The sequence below is a fragment of the Salvelinus sp. IW2-2015 genome, linkage group LG18, assembly GCF_002910315.2.
Source record: "Salvelinus sp. IW2-2015 linkage group LG18, ASM291031v2, whole genome shotgun sequence".
NCBI classification, from domain to species: Eukaryota; Metazoa; Chordata; class Actinopteri; order Salmoniformes; family Salmonidae; genus Salvelinus; species Salvelinus sp. IW2-2015.
This window is the reverse complement of record NC_036858.1, coordinates 9,145,072-9,164,167: the sequence shown is the minus strand read 5'-3', so window position 1 is coordinate 9,164,167 and position 19,096 is coordinate 9,145,072.

Below are 19,096 nucleotides of genomic sequence, written 5' to 3'. Positions count from 1 at the left end.
CCACTCCACCCATAAAGGCCTGATTGGTGGAGTGCTGCAGAGACGGTTGTCATTTTGGAGGTTKTCCCATCTCCACAGAGGAACTCTGGAGCTTTGTCAGAGTGACCATTGGGTTCTTGATTACCTCCCTGACCAAGGCCCTTCTCCCCCGATTGCTCATTTTGGCCAGGTGGCCAGCTCTAGAAAGAGTCTTGGTGGTTCCAAACTTCTTCCATTTAAGAATGATGGAGGTCATTGTGTTCTTGGGGACCTTCAATGCTGCAGAAATGTTTTGGTACCCTTCCCCTGTTCTGTGCCTCGACACAATCCTGTCTCGGAGCTCTATGGACAATTCCTTTGACCCCATGGCTTGGTTTTTGCACATAAGACGAGCTCCGACTTATGTGGCAGGGCCTGCAAACTATTACAGACTACAAAGGGAAGCACAGCCACAAGCTGCCCAGTGACACGAGCCTACCAGACGAGCTAAATCACATCTATGCTCGCTTCGAGGCAAGCAACACTGAGGCACGCATGAGAGCGTCAGTTGTTCCGACGTGAGTAAGACCTTTAAACAGGTCAACATTCACAGACAGATTATCAGGACGTGTGCTCCGGGCATGTGCTGACCAACTGGCAAGTATCTTCACTGATATTTTCAACCTGTCCCTGATTGAGTCTGTAATACCAACATGTTTCAAGCAGACCACCATAGTCCCTGTGCCCAAGAACACTAAGGTAACCTGCCTAAATGACTACAGACCCGTAGCACTCACGTCTGTAGCCATGAAGTGCTTTGAAAGTCTGGTAATGGCTCACATTAACACCATTATCCCAAAAACCCTGGCCCCACTCCAGTTTGCATACCGCCCAAACAGATGCACAGATGATGCAATCTCTATTGCACCCCACCCCACCCCTGCCTTTTCCCACCTGGACAAAAGGAACACCTACGTGAGAATGCTATTCATTGACTACAGCTCAGCGTTCAACACCATAGTGCCCTCAAAGCTCATCACMAAGCTAAGGATCCTAGGAATAAACACCTCCCTCTGCAACTGGATCCAGGACTTCCTTAAGGGCCGCCCACAGGTGGTGAGCATAGGTAGCAAAACATCCGCCACGCTGATCCTCAACACTGGAGCCCCTCAGGGGTGAGTGCTCAGTCCCCTCCTGTACTCCCTGTTCACCCACGACTGCGTGGCCAGGCACAACTCCACACCATCATTAAGTTGGCAGACGACACAACAGTGGTAGGTCTGATAACTGACAACGACGAGACAGCCTATAGGGAGGAGGTCAGAGACCTGGCCGGGTGGTGCCAGAATAACAACCTGTCCCTCAACGTAATCAAGACAAAGGAGATGATTGTGGACTACAGGAAAAGGAGGACCGAGCACACCCCCATTCTCATCGACGGGGCTGTAGTGAAGCAAGTTGAGAGCTTGAAGTTCCTTGGTGTCCACATCACCAACAAACTAGAATGGTCCAAACACACCAAGACAGTCGTGAAGAGGGCACGACAAAGCCTATTCCCCCTCAGGAAACTAAAAAGATTTGGCACGGGTCCTCAGATCCTCAAAAGGTTCTACAGCTGTAACATCGAGAGCATCCTGACTGGTTGCATCACTGGCTGTTACGGCAACTGCTCGGCCTCCGACTGCAAGGCACTACAGAGGGTAGTCCGTACGGCCCAGTACATCACCGGGGCTATGCTGCCTGCCATCCAGGACCTCTACACCAGGCGGTGTCAGAGGAAGGCCCTAAAAATTGTCAAAGACCCCAGCCACCCCAGTCATAGACTGTTCTCTCTGCTATCGTATGGCAAGCGGTACCGGAGCGCCAAGTCTAGGACCAAAAGGATTCTCAACAGCTTTTGCCCCCAAGACATAGGACTCCWGAATAGGTCATCAAATGGCTACCCGGACTATTGGCATTGTGTGTCCCCTCAACCCCTCTTTTACGCTGCTGCTACTCTCTGTTAATCATCTATGCATAGTCACTTTAACTATACATTCATGTACATATTGTGTCAATTAGCGCAACTAACCGGTGCCTGTATATAGCCTCGCGACTGTATATAGCCTCGCTACTGTTATTTTCACAGTCTTTTTACTGTGGTTTTTATTTCTTTACTTATCTATTGTTCACGTAATACCTATTTTTTACTTAAAAATTGCACTGTTGGTTAGGGCCTGTAAGTAAGCATTTCACTGTAAGGTCTACTACACCTGTTGTATTCMGCGCATGTGACAAATAAACTTTGATTTGATTTGACATGCACTGTCAACTGTGGGACCTTATAAAGACAGGTGTGTGCCTTTCCAAATCATGTCCATGCCGTCCCTAGGAGGGGTGCGTCACTTGAGTGGGTTGAGTCACTGACGTGATCTTCCTGTCTGGGTTGGCGCCCCCCCTTGGGTTGTGCCGTGGCGGAGATCTTTGTGGGCTATACTCGGCCTTGTCTCAGGATGGTAAGTTGGTGGTTGAAGATATCCCTCTAGTGGTGTGGGGCTTTGGCAAAGTGGGTGGGTTATGGGACCACAGTTTCTCCTGACCCCTCCTGTCTCAGCCTCCAGTATTTATTGCTACAGTAGTTTATGTGTCGGGGGGCTAGGGTCAGTCTGGAGTACTTTTCCTGTCTTATCCGGTGTCCTGTGTGAATTTAAGTATGCTCTCTCTAATTCTCTCTTTTTTCCTAGCCACCGTGCTTCTACACCTGCATTGCTTGCTGTTTAGGGTTTTATGCTGGGTTTCTGTACAGCACTTTGAGATATCAGCTGATGTAAGAAGGGCTATATAAATACATTTGATTTGATTTGATTTTATGTCCAATCAATTTAATTTACCACAGGTGGACTCCAATCAAGTTGTAGAACCATCTCAAGGATGATCAATGGAAACAGGATGCACCTGAGCTCAATTTCGAGTCTCATGGTCTCAAGGGTCTGAATAATTATGTAAATAAGGTATTTCTGTTTTTTATTTTTAATAAACGTGCAAATAAAAACCTGTTTTTGCTTTGTCATTATGGGGTGTTGCGCGTAGATAGATGGAGAATTGTTTTATTTGATCCATTTTTTAATAAGGCTGTAACGTAACAAAATATGGAAAAAGGGTAAAGGTCTGAATACTTTCTGAATGCACTGTAGACTTAGTGTGATAGTCTTCTGCCATATAAAACCAACCACTGTATGGCGTATTATATTTGAGATTATATTTGAAAATCAAAATAATTTCATACCTTGATTACATTGAGACATGATCACATCTCTTTTTTTATTTGTGGGAATGGGAACAGATTTGCAAAATGAAATAAATGTTTAGCTGAATTCCTGGTGATTTTACAGTATTTGTTTAACAAAAAATTCACATTACAGACCAAACAGTCGTGTAGGCCTACATAAATACATGACTCTTGCATTTAACATGCGACTCACATAGACCTACACATAATAAACTATAGGTCTATAGCTTAGTTAATAGACTATGGGATTAGAACATAATGCCCTGAAATGACAGTAATAATCACAAGAGAGGCTCATATTGACTCAAAACAAATTAATTTGTTTATTTACTCTGCAATTTTAAAGTCATGTCCCCCTCCCCGCTTCTCCTTGACTTTTCGTAAATATGTCTATCAACCACACTGTGGTTGTTAGAATCTTAATGTCAGGAACAGAATGTGTGTTATAAGCTATTTTAAGAGCGTAGGCCTGTGCAGCTGATAATGGCCCATCAAAACTACAACTAAAGTACATTTAAAAAAGACATTTCACACATATAATAATAGATTTAGCCTAAAGACAAAATTGAAAATAGTCTGATGGGTAACAATATTATCAATGGTAAAAGTGTGTGAAGAATRTGATGAACAGCGCAGTTTGGAATTGACACAGAAGCAGGGAAACTAATCAGAGTGCCAAAAAGAGACTTTTGCAAATCCTCCTACAGTCACAAGCAGGTTAGACTTTTGATGTCTGTGTAGTATCAGAAAGAGCAGATTCTGCAGTTTCCAAAACACCTATCCTTGCCAAACTCTCAAAAAGTACCCCTTGAGTGTTTTTTCAAAGTATAACTTTTTGGCAGAAWTAATGTAGAATGTTGACTTTCAAAAGAAACATCATTGGCCTGAAGGGGGGGTCCAATAAGGCTTTTCTAGTGTTGATCACTGGCATGGAGGCCAATCAAAGTAGATCAGGTTTGCATTAGGATACACGCTGCWTATTAAACATCATCAAAGGAGACCTAATGGTATGCTAATACATATGGTAATAGGTCATAGTCTACATAGACTAGAACAGTGGTCACCGACCTTTTCTTAGTCCAGATCACTGTCTGAGTCAAATTGCAAGCCGAGTGCTATTCTCTGCTGGGCGCAGGAGATCAAGTGTGCCTGCAATGTTTTATGTGATTTCAGTTAAATGACCAATACCCTATAGGGCCTAACTGTAGTACATGGGTGGAGAAGCACCGGGCAAAGTTCTATTTCCAATKAAATGTACTTCCTAAAAATGATAGGCTATTTACATTGACTGGAAATATTGTTTCATGCATTTGCCTATTTTCATATATAATAAGAAGCTAGGCTGTATGATAACACTGGTAATAGGTCAGTCATTGTAGCCGACTACTTGTGAMGCACATCAGAGCATAAATGTAAATATATCTTCTTTTTTTTTTTTTTACTGATGGTCAGTGTCAGCGGAAGGAGGGAGGGAGAGAGTGCGACTCGAAGTGGAGAAGCGTGTTTCAGGATTTCTAAAGGTGTCAAATAAAAACATTGTCCCCTTAGGCTGTATTCTTTGACAATCTCTCTCRAAGCATGGTTTTGAAATCTTACAGTAGCCTGCTCTACTGTCACTATGAACTTTGCTGTGTAGCAGAAGCTGCTGTAGACATGGTGATCTAAGCTATCCGATTGGCCAGCGCTATGCCTACAGGTACACTTGATCTAGCTCTCTGGGCGGAGTTTGTATCTTCGGACAAATAAAAAGGTTTAAAACACTTCGCCTACCCGACATGCAGGGCAGTTGAATCTAGTTCACCTATCGCATTATTAGCGAATGGGCTAATAATACAAGTTGCCACCTTGATTGACTGAGCGACCAACCCTCTTGTACCTTTTGTTTAAGCTGCTGTACAAAAATAGTTAGTTCTGCGTCCTTTATTTGGACAGCAAATCATCTGTAAGCTTAATGATTTTATCGGAATCATCTTTAGAATTGTCTTTGAATGTAAAAAAAACGGTCTTCCTTCAAACTGCACGCAGAGACATAAAAATGGTATACACYAGTTAATTTGACTCTGGGGAAGTAGATAAAGGGCTTTGTTGCCAAAATCCTGAAGTATCCCTTTAAGYCCCTTGATTAGATCTATGCAATCAGTGATTGATATAGTGGGGACTGGAGGCCCTTCATCGTGGAATCAGTGATATCAAATAACGAATAAAAAWWTMTAACAGTGAGCTTTGTTTGGCCCTTTTACTTGTTTTTGTTAGCCAAGTTGGCTAGTGAGTCATAGCTAGCTAGCTAGCTAATGGTGAATAGCCTACACAGTGTAGCCTAGCCTACYCAACAATAGCTACTGTTTACTGCACATGGTATAAGTGCGGAGTGACACGTGCCAGAACCCGCCCATTATTTTGATAAGCCCATTAAATTGAGAAGCTGATTGTTCTTTTTTTACAATTTGTTTTTATTGTTTTTCCTGGTAAATAATCAAGCATAATTCAACTTCATTACATAGGTTCAGCACTAGATTTTAGGCATAATTTTAATGTAAGATGTCCTTGAGAATAATGTATTACTATTATTACTATTATTATTATCAATATATATATATATATATATATATATATATATATGCCTTTCCCACCCCCTCCCTACTGCTCGCTATGACTTCTATCTGATGGTGTATGCATGTTTAGGCCAGTGCTTGACTTGGACTGAAATATGTGCCAGTACTCATTTTGGGTGCCGGTACTGTTTATATTTGGGGTGGAAGGGTAGCCTAGTGGTTAGAGCGTTGGACTAGTAACCAAAAMSGTTGCAAGTTCAAATCCCTGAGCTGACAAGATACAAATCTGTCATTCTGCTCCTGAYCAGACAGTTAACCCACTGTTCCTAGGCTGTCATTGAAAATAAGAATTTGTTCTTAACTGACTTGCATAGTTAAATTAAGGTAAAATATTTATGTGCAGGAACTCCTCAATACTTTTGAGATAATATTCTATAGGAGGTGCAGGAACTCAAGCAGAATAACATTTCAGCACCGGTACTCAAGTCAAGTACTGTGTTTAGGTAAAAAGACAAATAATGTTCAAATCTAATTTATTCATAAAGCCCTTTTTACATCAGCAGATGTCACAAAGTGCTTATACAGAAACCCAGCCTAAAACCGCAAACAGCAAGCAATGCAGATGTAGAACCACGATGGCTAGGAAAAACTCCTTAGAAAGGCAGGAGCCTAGGAAGAAACCTAGAGAGTTACCAGGCTCTGAGGGGCGAACAGTCCTCTTCTGGCTGTGCCTGGTGTAGATTATAAGAGTACATGGCCATTAAGGCCAGATTGTTATTCAAGATGTCCAAACGTTCATAGACGACCAGCAGGGTCAAATAATAATCACGGTGGTTGTAGAGGGTGCAACAGGTCAGTACCTCAGGAGTAAATGTCAGTTGGATTTTCATAGCTGAGCATTCAGAGGTTGAGACAGCAGGTGTGTGAGAGAGAGAGAGAGAGAGAGAGAGAGAGAGAGAGAGAGAGAGAGAGAGAGAGTCGGAAACAGCAGGTCCGGGACAAGGTAGTATGTCCGGTGAACAGGTCAGGGTTCCATAGCCGCAGGCAGAACAGTTGAAACTGGAGCAGTAGGGGTCATCGTGCCAGGTAATCCTGAAGCACGGTCCTAGGGCTCAGGTCCTCCGGGAGGGGAGGGAGAGAAGGAGAAAGAGAGAATTAGATGGAGCATACTTAAATTCACACAGGACACCAGATAAGACAGGAGAAATACTCCAGATATAACAGACTGACCCTAGCCCCCCGGGACACATAGACTATTGCAGCATAGATACTGGAGGCTGAGACAGGGGGGGTCGGGGGACACTGTGGCCCTGTCCAACGATACCCCCGGACAGGGCCAACCAGGCAGTATATAACCCCACCCAATTTGCCAAAGCACAGCCTCCAAACCACTAGAGGGATATCTTCAACCATCAACTTACTACCCTGAGACAGGGCTGAGTATAGCCCACTAATATCTCCTCCACCCCACGAGCCAAAATGTTCAGTTTGGAACACTGACAAGTAGAGCATTAAATAAATATATAAAATGATAATAATTGCTCAATATGATTGAGTGGGCCTGGGCCCACCCATCCCCACCCGTGCCTATGCCCCTAGTAACAGCATTGGTATTAAGGCCTCTCAAAGGAGAGCAAAAGGAAAAAGTCAAGCAGATAATGCTCATCTTCTGAATAAGGTCCAGTACCACAACAAGGTCAATGTTTGATTCCAGMGTAATTTTGGAGCCCTTTGTAACAACCCTCCTTAACATTGATAAGCATTCATCACCCCAAGAAACGAGCGCTATCGCAGTGTGATTGCCTGGTGAACACTTCTGCATTGTTCAAATCGCCCCGCAGCGTTTTCACAGTGCCCTCTGCAAACTCTGTCTCTGACCCACAATCCTTCACTCTTAAGGGAGCGTTCATCCTCTATCTCTGCAAGAAGAGAAGGCTGATGGAGCAAGGGTCAGGTGCCAGAGAGCCGGAGAAAGAATTTTCAAATAAATGGATGAATAAATAAATCATCAGAGAAAACCAGAGATTGCGTCGTAGTAAAGGAAAAAGGAATAAATTACACATTTAAATGGGATATGTAAAATGCCTTTTCCGGTGTTTTCATGAAATGTTTAGATACTTTGATTCTCTCATTAACATGCCCCAGGCATTAGAAACATACTGTTTTCAAGTTGATGACATGCAATTGTTGAAGTGAGAAAGCAGAGAGAAAGCCTGCGCTTCATTTCTTCTGTGTCTGTTTCTGTTCATCACTCTTGGGAAAGGCCCTAACTAGAACTTTCCTAGGAACATAATGACAATAAAACAATAAAAAAGCTAAAAGAATTTGCCTTGCTGAGACATGACATCAGCCTGTGTAATGTGAGTGGCATTTCAGTGGCGTGGTGCATTTYCAAAGCCCAGTTAATGATGAGATTTGGCTTTGAATGCAGGGCACCTCAGAATCTTCATACAAAAAAGTCCCCTACACAAGTCCTGCTGTTTCAATCCCCCTCAGACTAGCGCATATCGATCGGGTCGTTATTGACATGACACCTGCCGAGCCAGGCTTTAGCTATTGATAACCGATGCAGATCAAAAACAGCYTGTCAGCTTTCATGTTTGAAAACAGTATTGATTTGCATAATAACCTCAAAAATTAGTACCCCAGATAAGGCAAGGACAAACCTGTTTCAGCATTTGTTATGATGTACGCTGCAGAGATTTACAGTAATAAAAAAATTTGCAGATAACAGACTGTGATCGGCTTGACAAGTCAGAGCAGCGCAGTCGACACCTTTTGTAATGCCACTGTTAATGAAAGCCATTTTATTTTATTAAATAATAAAATAACAATGTAAAAAAAAAAACACCCCTAGATAGACTGTAGACAAAAGCGCTGATGTGTCACTTTTTACACAGATGCAAATTATTGCCGCATGTCGCAATCGTTTATTCATGAGAGGGCTGCCTTCCTATTGGTGGGTTCACCTGTATGCATGGCACTGCTTTCTCTTCCTCCCCATCACACCACTGTGAAAGAGATGTCAGCCTCCAGAAGTGACGTGGAGACAGAGTTACTCTCCCTTCTGAAAGACGGGTCCAGTTAAAACCCACTGAATTATGCATCCTTTGTCTGTCAAAGTACAAATATCACTGCATATGTCAATTTTCAGTCTTAATAAACGTATGACCTCACTGGGCCCCTGTCGTGGCATACTATAAGTAAACAGCTTGGGTGTTGGGTTTGTGCCTCACAGTAGATTCCACTGTGTATGTCCAGTGTTACATATGTTCAGTATTATCACTTTATTTCAAGGAATATCAACCAGGGTCTACTGTATGTCATTTTTCTTTTGGCATGAATTACATGTAGATGAATTAAGACAATTGCTCTAGTTACCTGTGATTTAAGGGAAATCCTCTTTGGTTCATTTCAGTTTATTGTAATGCCCTTTGGACTCCATCAGGCACCATAAAATGTGCTACAACAAGGGTGGGATGAAGGCACATTCCTGTACCAACTCCCATTATTGTATTATACACTGCAGCATTCCAGCYAGAATAATTCCCCAAAGCAAGATGCAAAATAAGAAGCATGGGTTTTTGGAAAAATAGAGGGGTAGTGGTGTCTGACAAGCTTATAAATCTAGTACAGCTATCCTGAAGACGGGTGCACAGATACTCATTGCAGAAAAAAGCCCTTTGTCGTGAGTTAAAGAGGGAGGTGCTAGAGGGCCGAGGTTCTTAGCCACTGAAGACTTCTTGTGCTCCTTTACGCTTGTAAAGTGTAGCTCAGAGGGAAGTTGTTGACTTTATAGGCAAGTGAACATACATGTTTATTCATTGTAAAAAAAAAAAAATTGTTGTTAGGTGACAGGAAAGCGTTGGGAGGGATAGGGCTGTATTTCACATCTGGTTGAATTCAGATAAAATGTCTGGCAGTATATATGTCAAACTGTACCAGCATCTAGGCTGATCATATTATTGTGTAGACCCCTTTCCTGCAGTCAAATGACCATATCGCCCTCTACTGGACTCATGGGTGGTATGTTAATATTATTCATAATTTCATCATTAATTAACATTGTTCATTTTTTAAATGCCAAAATTCTGGTGTTTTTATGTCAAAGTTTTTTTAAATTTATATTTCAGTCTTCTGTGATGTATATGAAGTGTAATATCGGGATGCAAACTCAAAATGAAATACATTTCAACTCTATATCTGACATGGAACAGGTGTCTTCTTTTTTTAAAGCTCATATCCATGTGTGTGTGAGGTGTATACTTTTGTTTCAAATTAGATTTGTGGAAGACTACCAAGAATCACTCTGTGTGACCCTGATTTAGCCCACTGTGGTAAATGGTTAACATGTTCAAATCAGGCTTGTTTTTTTGATAATGCTAGCAGTTTTGTAACAAGTGTGGCCATTTAGCACAGGTTAAACACCGTGTCTGGAAACAGTGCCAAAAAACGAAATGGAAAAGGGGTACGATACTGAGGGAAAGACACAGGAACAGATGCTTGAAGGAGGGCAGAGGGCTGGAATGGGGAAGACCGAAGACCTGATACAAAGACATGAGGGAGAAGAGAGGAGATGGGGGCACTAGAGGGAGAGAGAGTGAGTGATTAAGAGGAGTTGGCGAGGTTAGAGAGGGAGGCAGAAAAAGGGAGATAGAGTGTTGTAATGTCACTCAAAAAGACCATGTGTCGATACAGCAGATTGCCATAGCAAAATGGCTCTCCCAGACCTGCCTTGAAAAAAAACATAACATATGTGCCTGTTTATTTACAAAGTGCTGACACGAGTGCCTGAAAGAATTAGTATTCTGTTAGGTAAATGTTTTCCTCTGGGCTCCCCTCTCTGCAACTGCTTACAGATGTTTCAGCCATGCAGAGAGCTCAAGCCTTTCCCACCACGCTATGAATGAAGAACCATGTAGAGTGTTCTCGCCTGGCCAAATTCTGACAGTGATCTATGACTTATAGCTGCGTACTCTTTGCCGTACTACCCCCAGCATCGGCAAAGAGTTTTGTCTGTCAGATACAGTATTTAGTGCCGCTTTTATAGACCCCAGCGCATATTTTTATGCCACAAAGTTTTCAAGTATTAAGTTTACCTGGCAGCTATCCAACAGCAGATGTGTCGGCAGCGATGCAACAGGGGGGGGAGAAAGCTTACACCACAAGGCCCAGTAACAGAATCATGCTAGACGCAGATGACAATGACGTCTTGGCCATTGTATGCTTTGGGAAATGCTAGGTATGCACCCGCTGTCCTGCAGGGTTAGATGGATCTGAAGACGTCAGTCACTAGCAACATGGCTGCTAAACTCTTGAGGGCCAAGTGGAGTTATGGAGACACTTATCATAAAACACTTTGACTTTTCTTGTGTTTACACAACAAGGAATATAGAATAGCTTGAGAATATTTAGCTTTTTTGTCCGTGATATTGGAGATAGAAGGTACTGTGTAAGTAACAGCCACACACACACACACACCCACACACACACATACACAACACACACACCACACACACACACACAAACAACAACACACACACACACAACACACACACACACACACACACACACACACACACACAGAGGAAACGTAAAAGTAAACGACCCAATCTTGTTTACGAGAGTAGCGTTGGTCTCGCCAGACTGCCGGTGAAGGGGCACGCAGCCTTGACTCCCATTATTAATAGTAACTGAGGGAGTCGGGCAAGGAAAACATTCCTATCAGCAGGCCAGATAAAACCCCTCCAGAGGTAACCGGGGATAGAGAGCAGCCCTGCCGCTGGCCAAATAGAAAGATCATATCTCTGTGCACTGAGCTGAGCCAGTCAGCCAATCAGACCAGCAACACAGAGACTTTCTACCAGGGAGATGTATAGAGAGGGAGACAGAGCCAGCAAACCAAATCTGTCTTTGGGATGGTTTTGGAGGGAAAGTGGACCTTCTCTGGCTTTTTGGAGACTGAGGGGCTAGACCAYGTCTGGTTTTTAGACGATTTGGACAGCACATAGACCGAACCTTGTTTTGAGAGGGTCTAGACTGGGGATAGTACTGTAGACCCTAGTCCGGTTTTAGATGGCTGAAGAACGCTCAACTCCGTACTCTTGTATGGAGGCGTTCCCCAGCTAGGTTTTACATGGCTTCAGAGAGCATTGAGATCTAATGTGGACTGAAGAGTGTTAGCAGGTGGGAGGTATACAGTACATAGTAACTAGAAGTTGATAAGAGCAGGTAGAGGCCCACGGGCTATAGCCTAGGTTGTAGCTGTTTGGTGAGGGGGCACCGTGGATCAAAATGATAAGCATATTGAAATGAGAATAGGCTGTTCAGCAAGATGTGACTTTCAATTTATAAGCACTAATACACCCAATCCAGTGTATGTCTTATCCAGTCTATGTCTTATCCAGTCTCTGCCTTATCCAGTCTCTGCCTTATCCAGTCTCTGCCTTATCCAGTCTATGTCTTATCCAGTCTATGTCTTATCCAGTCTCTGCCTTATCCAGTCTATGTCTTATCCAGTCTATGTCTTATCCAGTCTATGTCTTATCCAGTCTATGCCTTTGGGGAGCTTGCACCATAAGAGTCTCAGTGTTCTGGTATTCTGATATTACTTTCAAGGAGGACATTTTGCTTCTCGGTTTTTGGTAGAATTTGGATTACGTATAAGGCTCAAAATTTACAGACGTCAAATGTATGATGTTATCCCTCTGTCCTCTCTTTCTCTGTAATTGTCATTTCCACATTTCCTTTGGATGAAGGAATCTTTACTATTTTCTTTTTCATTTCCGGGTAATTACTTTTTCGGATGTTTGAGTAGTCCCAATTTTTTTCAACTGACCTTGTCCTTTTCAAGGTCCACACTGTAAATCGGCACCTGGGCTTGACGAAGTGTGATAAATCAAATGAACACTGTACGGAGGGTGATAAAAACACATTTTCCAATCTCCTCCTCCTCTCTGGGTTTCTATTGTGTTATTCCTCCTTCTACTTTCTCTCTCTCCAGGTTTGCTTATTTCCACTGTGCTCTACCTGTACTTTGCCAGAGATGAGGGAGGTGAGATGTTCTCTCTCTCTCTCTCTCTCCTCATGAAACAATGCGCTTAGTCCTCAGGGTATACCCAGGGAGAGTCAACTGAACAACAGAAAAGACCATCCAACTGCACAGATATATATGTTTCTGCCTATGTCTCCAACATGCACTGCACGGCGTGATTCATGGTGGTGGTGAGGGACCAAAAAGCACTCTGACAGACAGGATACAGGTTTATACACTGATATGAGCGATGTGGGGTGAAGAGGCTACACCTGTCATCACTAATCACAATGGCGTGGAATAAATAGCAGGAAATGAGGAGGCTGGGCAGTACACATGATGAAAACGCACACACGTACAACATGAATATATATTCACACACACACATGTCGTAACGCACACAGACGATGCATGCTCACACAGAGCATTGCCTGTGACAGCTGTTGGCATAAATATCACCAGGAAGAAAGCCCTTTTATTTCTTTCATTCTTTCTTTTGGCATGCCTATCGCTGTACACACTGTGGCCATGTCCCTTAGCTGTGTTCTTCATTTTACCTCCAGATTTTCTTTCTGTGAAATTGAAATGGAATAATTTGTGCCAACCAAGATTAGAAGGGAACCGGGAAAATGGGGGGACATTAATAAAGAGATTTCTGTCAGTAATGAGCTTACTCTATGTATAGTGCAGGTGAAATGGGGTCTAATGATGACGTTAGTACAGAGAGAAGAATGGACTCTCAGGAGTCGCCAGACAGAAAAACCGCAGCTTTACCTCAGCATAACTCAGTTGCTCTATTCAATTATGTAGATTATCCCATTGGGCTCCCATTGCCTTTACTTTAATGATGAAGTGGTGCATAAACAGACATGGAGTTCATTTTTCTTTTACTCCATTGTATTATGTCCTACTTGTAAGAAAGTTAATTATTTGAGTCATTATTAAGAGGTTTCACTGTCAGGCAACTGACAAAGCAGCCTGGTCTCATAGACTAGATGTAACATAGTAAATGTAAATCGGAGACACTCAAATTACTGTAATATGATATCTTACGTTTGGTATGGTTCAAAATACAGAAGGTAATTTAAGGCAAAAACTGAAGTAGGAGGGTGGATGCGTGGGCGTATAACACGAATGTCTAGCAACCCAAAGGTTTGGGGTGTTAGAATCTCATCACGGACAACTAGCATTTTAGCTAATTAGAAACTTTGCACTACTTACTACTTTGTAGCTACTTTGCAACTACTTAGCATGTTAGCTAACCTTTCCCCTAACTCTAACCCTAACCTTAACCCTTTAGCCTAACTCCTTACCTTAACCCTAACCTTAATCCTTAACCCCTAGCCTAGCTAACATTAGCGTTAGCCACTTAGCCACCTAGTTAACATTAGCCACAACAAATTGGGATCCATAACATCAAATCAAAATCAAATCAAATGTATTCATATAGCCCTTCTTACATCAGCTGATATCTCAAAGTGCTGTACAGAAACCCAGCCTAAAACCCCAAACAGCAAGCAATGCAGGTGTAGAAGCACGGTGGCTAGGAAAAACTCCCTAGAAAGGCCAAAACCTAGGAAGAAACCTAGAGAGGAACCAGGCTATGAGGGGTGGCCAGTCCTCTTATGGCTGTGCCGGGTGGAGATTATAACAGAACATGGCCAAGATGTTCAAATGTTCATAAATGACCAGCATGGTCAAATAATAATAATCACAGTAGTGACATATCCTACGTGTTTCAAATTCGCAACATATGGTACTAATTGCAATTTGTAATGTATCATACAAATTGTAATTCATAACATCATACAAAATGGATGGTGGACATCCACAAATMAATACATACCATACGTAAAGTAACTTATCATACTAATTGGAGTGTCCTGGATTTACATCTACTATGTTACGTCTACCCCTGAGTCAAGGTTGGACAAAGGGAGAAGAGGAGACAGAGAATGATGTGAAGAGACACATTTTTGCCTTCTGGGCCGATGGGATGAATCTATAAAATACAATCATCACATTTGATATAGGATAAGAACTGAGGCATCCTCTCATGTGTAACAACAGACAACGGAGCTTCCTTGGAGAATAAGTGGTTTCTCCCTTGTGACCACCGGGTGGCGGTAGAGTACAAGGGACATGCACACGTRGAACCCGCATCAGCACCAGAGCTCTATCACAAGAGACGATTGATTACTTTGTTTGCCTGTGTCTCAAGACATCTACAAAAACTATGCCAATAGGCATGGTGATTCATTGTTAACTTTTGAACGTAGGCTATACAATTTAGGCCTGCACGTTATTAGACTATTGACGCTAAGGAAAGGCGCATTAAAAAAAATATGTGTTTAATCTTAAAGCACTTTTTAAAGGTTTATTATTAGGGACTACATGTTTGTGAAATCGAATATCCTGGCTAACAGTAAGAAATATGATAGTGTAGGCCTAGACATTTGACCAATACTTTCCGTGCAGTAAATATGTTTATTAAGATGATTTATTAATGATGCATTCGCAAATCATTGCAGCACATGGTAGAGTTTAGAGAGGATGGATTTAGGTTTGCCTTTAGTGGGGCCTGCATGGATTTTATGACTTCATGGCCTAAAAATAGCTTTTTAAATAGCTTCTCATCAAGAAGGTTTCCATACTCTTACTAACATAATACAATGTTTAATGCTCTCTAATGGCATGTTAATATTATTATCGTTAATAGGCTAGCCTATTGTTATTAGGCAATTGTTATTAGGCTATTGTGGTTTTCAGTAGCCCATATATTGGTTTTATTATCAAAATGGTAATTTATTTTGTGCATTTTGAGAGCATAGGAAATAGGATAGCCAGATTGACTGTGTGTTATTTTTCACGGAATTTGCCCAATCCCGAAACACCTCAAACTGCTTTCTGTAGGCTATTTCCTCAATGAATACTTATTATATTGTTTTAGCGCTAGCCTATATGTGTTATATAGTATTTTCTGTTGCAATTCCTAACGTTATTTAGATAATGTACTTTGTTGTGCGCCTTCTGCGCCTCTTCATGGTCTTTCTCCCTATAGAATATCATTTTGAGCTATTATTGATGCTCGCTATAGGCTATGTGAAATAACTTAGCTCTTATAGAATTCAATAGACTATGGGAGTGTAGGCCGATGTTTGCAGCAAAGGCAAGCATACGGTCTGATCAATTGGGGGGAGATGACTGCATCAGAGCCTAATTCATTGAATGATGGAGAGAGAATTTAAGCTCGTTTAATGCAATGCAATGAGTTGATATGGGACTGTGCCCAAGACAGAGCAACGCACAATATATAGCACTACATCATTATACACATCTTGTTTTGTGATCATGCAATATCTCAAAAGACATAAAACCTTTTTTCCATAATAACTTCCATTCCTTGGATGCATTGGATGTTGCTGAATGGAATGAAGGTCACACGGAAGTCGGGCTATGCAGTTTAAGGTAAATATCGAAAGTGAACCATTCCAGGTATTAACATTGAAGCATTCTGAAGTTTACTTATTTCGATTGGGGAAGTGTGGCTATTTCATCCTTTGCTAGGATCTGGTAGGATTTGATCAACATCCAATGCTGTCCTTCAAGTAGCCTGTTTATTCAGAATTGTTCAAATGTTGTCATAGTCCCTTACTGTGTCCGGTTTCTTAGTAACCACGAAGAAACCACTAAGAAAAACCTAATTCTTCAGTATCTGCAACCCCTAATGTCCCCATGTACGTACGCTGCATGGGAAATAGTCTCCATGGAGACTGTACTGCTTCTAGGCCTACCCAGGTTAACGAAAAAATGACCCAAAGTTGCCGTAATTAAGGGAAGGGGACAGAGGTAAAGACAGGTGTACAATAAAGTTGAGAGCGGGGAGGGAGGATGCATTGATGTGTGGTAATCGCGCTCCATCTCAGTGACCGGCCTGAGCTCATGCATTCCGGCGCGCGCAGCGGGAGACGCGCTCTCCCTTCTCTCCTCCCTCCTCCCCCCTCGCACCATCGCTCGCCGTCTCCGCGGAGGTGGCGTGCTAATCATTTAAACAGCACATTCAAAGGAAATAGAATGTTTCACACAAGGATAAAAAAAAGGAGGGAGGAAAGGAGGGAGGAAAGTGAATATTAGTGTTTTTGAGGCGCAGCGAGAGTGATTGAGTTGAAGGGGGACTTTGATTTGGGTCTTTCTGTTTTTAGAAGCCAAAAGGTTCGGCTGCTAGTCTTCACGAATCTATGGTTAGCTGTCATCGTGTAATTGGAAAGTTTTTAGCCACATCAGGAAATCACTTTGAGTCGTGGAGGCCTAGCCTACTTATCTGTTCAGTTCTTGAGGAGGCACGGAATTCTTTGTTTTTCGAACATGACTCTTTGATGTGTGTGGTATTTTATTTAAGAATATCATTGTCTTTATCTTCTGTAAGTCTGTAGTTCTAGACTACAAAAATGGGTGAGAAAATGACATTTGAATGCAAATTCAGGTAAGGGAGAAAAGTCACTAGGAAAATATCACATCTAAGGAGCACTGAGTTAAAAATAGTGTGGACTTATTCACTTCGGTTTTGTTCTTAGGCTACATAAAATCACTTTCTGAAACCCACATGCGCACACACCCAAACACACAGCACTGAAGATGAATCACCTTGGTTTGTGGAGAGGTTAGTTAATATACACATTTGATGTCATGCGGCCCCACTTGTGTTGAAAGGGAGTGTTAGTGTGTTGGTATCACCTCCTGTGCATAAAGCTCCACTTTAAACAATAAACAGCGGAGAGCATATCCAAGCAGCCACAGTTTAACTCTTCCCTTTGATACCGATACCTATTACTGTTGGGCTTATCTAATGGATTGGCTTCCCACACTATATTCTAGCACAAACCAATAACATGACAAAGTTAACGTGATCAGTGCATTATTAACTATAGCTAATAAAGCCYGTTGAATGACACCAATCAAATAGTGAGTTGTGACCTTTGACCTTTTGAGTGATGCCCATTGGGTCTAACAGTATTTCCTATGGTTGTAGGGCTGAGATTGGACCCCAAACAGTGTAAATATAACCGACCAATAAACTTTGATTTCATTTAAACATATGAACTGCATTCTTTTCAGAGAGGAAGACAGTGTTCAATATCTTGTCTGGGCTTGTAGTGGAAGGCCACAAACATGTTTTTTTGTTGAGGTGGCAACAATGCTCTATTCTATTGGACTGAATTCCCTGATCACAGAGCACTCCTTTCTCCCTCTCTTTTTTCTCTTCCTTCCTTCTCTTGTTCCCTCTGTTCTAAAATGGGAGTGGGGAAAAAAACCTGACACAATCCAAGTTTAGCACCACTCAGTACCATTGGTTAGCCCAGAGGCTCACCGAATCTTTTGAAGTGCCCTATAAAAAAAGAAGGGTAAATTGTTAGTTTGGTCGAGAGATTGTGTATTTATTTCAGCATTTCCGCCCTTTTTTAGAAACCGGGCCCAACCAATTATAGCCATGTCTTTCAGGTCTATAGAATGTGTCTATATACAACTGAAATGGTATGTACAGTCGTAATATGTCTGAGTCTGTGTTTGTATATCTATGTTGATCTATTTATGAGATATATCATTAGTACATATGATGACTGCTTGCATAGTAGTAGCTATACTATACATGTATGAATGAATGGATGTGAGCTGAGTCAGTGTGTTTACAGTGTGTTTGTTCTCCTATGCCTTCCAGAACTGTGCCAGCGGGCAGCAGAATCTTCAGACAGCACAAACCAAATAGCTTCTGAAGGGGCGGCCGGACTACAGCTGTTTGTTTATTTAACTCTAACTTGTAATTATGGCTCTGACAGACTGTACCATGGAGAAAGACCATATTTGGCTCCAGTTTGAAACCAATCATCTGAGGCTGTGCTGGATTGCTCTTGATTGCACTGCATTGTTTAACCCATCGCTGTCACGCTGGTATAAAGGATTTTGGAGACAGGCGCAGGAATACAAAATAGGTTTTTTTAATACACCCAAAACAAACACGTATACAAAAACACTGGGCTGTACCCAAACAAAAGAGCGAGGGTAAACCTCGCTGAACGACATGGGACGATACCCGTAATACACAAAATAAATAGCACGCAGCATAACAGCTGCACCAACGCATAGGTACTCACACCACCAACGGACATGGGAACAATAATCGACAGAACACTGGTAAACCAAGGGCACACTTATACAATCACTAATTACTGGAAATAGGGTCCAGGTGTGCGTAATGAAAGTTCCGGAGGGATCCGTGACAATCCCTGC